Genomic DNA, 3,110 nt, shown 5'->3' with positions numbered 1-3,110 from the left:
GGGCGCTCTTCATCGTTGCACACGATGGTGCTGTCCATCGTAGTGTAGCGCCAATGGGGAGAGAGAGAGAGGATTTCAGCGAAATTTTAATTTGGGGGTTGGTATATTAATTAAATTTTATCATATTATTATTTAATATTAAAAAGTTAAATTATCACCTGATTTTTGCATAAACAAACCTTAAAACATGATTTTTGAAGTTGAAACTTAAAAAAGATGTCTCCACGTAATTTTCTCAAGTTGTTATATAGATACTAGAAAAACTGCATCTTTCTGTATATTTATTCATTTTGTATTAGTAATTTAGTGAGTCCAAAATTAATCAAAGAATTGTGAATAATTCATTTTCAAAAACAATTATCTTCAAAGCTGAAACATTAAACATCAATATAATTAAAATTTCAGTTATTAATAAAATATAGTCAATAAAAAAATCATGAAATTGAAAAACACGCCCAAAAATATTTATTGTTAATATAGACCACAAATTGAAGCCGCGAAAATCATGAAAAAAAAACTGAAATATCTGTGCGATGCACACAAAAATCGTATATTAGAGAGATAAGAACCTGAGAAAGTTGATTGGGTGCGAAAGAGGCAGAGAGCGCCATGCTTCATTTCCCCATCACATCAAATTTCAACCGGATCTTCACACGAATTTAGTATGTATTTCTATGGTGGTGAAGAGTATGTATATATACGCGTGTGTATAGAGCGAGATAGAGAGGCTTGAAGGGCCGGTAAGGGATTGAAATGGAGGGAAACAAAGTAGAGAGAGAATGAGGCGCACTGAAACAAGGCAAATGAAGTACAGTAGATCCACTACTATACTCTCCAATTTCCAAATACAGGTAATTTAGGCCCACCACCCTCCAAAAATGACAAATTGAAAAACAACCCCTAAATAATGCACTCAATACCCCAAACCAAAACCTTAGAAAGCCTCAAACCAGAAGCCATAAATCAGGCCAAAACTCCTATCACCAAATCTCCGTTTTGCTTTTTCGACGCATTCTTCTTCTCTCCATTGCTATCTCTATTGTCTCTGTTTGTGTTTCTTGATTTTGGACCAGTTTGTGTTGATTTGTTTTCAAATTTGTGGCCCATTTAGTTGCATCGAAGGGGAAGATAGAGTGCAAGTTGTTGAATTTGATTAGTGGGGACATTTGAATTTTTTTCTGCACCTCAGGTGGTGTATATATGGATCGGTGGAGCTATTTTTGTTTGGAGTTGGATTCATCAATGTTGTTGCCACACCATTCTTGTAAGATTTATTTCCGATTTGTTTTTCAATATTTAGATTTTATCTCTACATTGTGGATTCCTAGTTTATTCATCACCTAAAGGATAAAAGCTGCACACTGATTTTGTGTTTTACTTTGCTTTCACTTCCATTTGATAAGAAAATAATATCAATTTATGATGATAACTAAGTTCGTTATATGTGGAAATACAGTGTGTTAGCTTTCCTTTATGTTGGTTGTTCCATCGAGAAACACAAATATGGGTTGCTATGCCAATGACTGCCGACACATGATTGCATTACTAATCTCCATCATCATGATTTGTGATGCATTATGTTGAGCAATAGAAGTAAATAGCAACCACTAAAATATTGACGATCACTTAGGATGTGCATGCCTTCGTTTTTAGTTCAATTGTACTATTTCTTGATAGGGTACTCGTATCAATTCTATGTATTGTGCTCAGTGGCGGATCCAAGTGGTGGCCAACTAGAGCAGCCGCCCTAGCTGGATCCGTTGGGAATTTTTTTTATTTTTTTTTTTAACCATAGATTATTTTTTACCTTATATTTCTGATAATTGGTTTTATCTTCAAAAATTCCTTGTAGCTCAGTTGGTGAGAACTGACGTGAACAAACTTGATGTCTTGGGTTCAAATCCTTTGTCAATGGTTTGTTATGTATTATTTTTATTCTATAATTTTTACCAAAATGCAATAGGAAGAGATAATGAAGATTCAAACTTGTGATCTCAAGTAAGAATTGTTTTTACCTTAACCATTATGGTACCTTTGAATTGTGACATGAAATTTAACAAAATAATATTTGTTAAGTTTTGACTGGTTTATTGCAAAAAATTTTAAAGATTCAAATTTGCACTATTCCTTTGAATTATACAAATCTTGGCAACAATGTCATTTAATTAGTTCTGTTTATTCTTATAACAAAATTATATATGTTCAGTTTAAACAAAATGATTATTATATTTATATTTTAGACCTTGTTCGATTCCCATTTTTTTTTCAAAATATATATATATATATATTTTTTTTCATCCATACATTATTCAATAAAATAATATTACACGCAAATTCAAAACTTTTCTTTATTTTTAGTCACACGTTTTCCATCAAATCATTATTCCAAAATGCATTTTTTGCAAAAAAAAAAAAAGTATCAAAAGGACTCTTAATATTTTATTGCGGCCGACAGTAGATGGTCAACGGCCGTCCATGCTGACTCAAGTTCCTGGATTCACCCCTGGTTCTGCTTCTTTATTTTGAATTTCATTTGAGGCAAGATTCGCTCAATGATCCGTTTGAGGGTTTGGTATTGCATTTGTTCAACTGTTTGAGCCTCTGAGGATTTGTCCACTGTGGTATTTTTGACGGCTTGAGGAGAACAAGTCTTTCAGAGTTGTTTTCAATAAGAGGAGACAACGATTGGCGAACTTGACTTGGATGAAGAATGAAACTTCTGGTTATGATAGTCGACCTTTTTCTGTGTCCTCTATCATCATAAACTTTAGTCTTATGTTATATTAATATGAATGTGAGCAAACTTGCAATATAACGATGGTAGGGACGGGCAAGTAATTTCTTGTAAGACCATGGACATTGTATGTCATTCTTAACTTTGTACAATATTTTTTAATTTCAAAATTTTTTATATTATTAATGGGTTGACTGAGCTGGTAGATAATGATGGCAGTAAATTAACTTAAAAATGCTTGACGTTTTGATTGGTGTTTTGTCAATAAACTAACTTAAGATGCATGGTGGTGAACGAAGAAAAAGGAGGGACGGTGGTTGTGTCACTTATTTTTTTACTTGTGTCTTTTTTAAATTGATTTCAATGTTTTAATCGG

The 3,110-nt window shown here is 32.8% G+C and overlaps 1 long non-coding RNA gene across 1 annotated transcript; it reads left to right on the top strand.

Annotated features, from left to right (window-relative positions):
• The first annotated feature begins 168 nt into the window (after nt 1-168).
• Nucleotides 169-1,375, top strand: LOC111384531. Its single transcript, XR_002700925.1, has 2 exons — nt 169-851; nt 1,190-1,375. It is a non-coding gene; the product is annotated as an uncharacterized LOC111384531 (long non-coding RNA).
• Nucleotides 1,376-3,110: the final 1,735 nt, after the last annotated feature.

The sequence above is a fragment of the Olea europaea genome, unplaced genomic scaffold (genome assembly GCF_002742605.1).
Source record: "Olea europaea var. sylvestris unplaced genomic scaffold, O_europaea_v1 scaffold2932, whole genome shotgun sequence".
In the NCBI taxonomy this organism is placed as follows: domain Eukaryota; kingdom Viridiplantae; phylum Streptophyta; class Magnoliopsida; order Lamiales; family Oleaceae; genus Olea; species Olea europaea.
The sequence above is the reverse complement of the archived record's forward strand: the minus strand, read 5'-3'. Positions and strand labels throughout refer to the sequence as shown.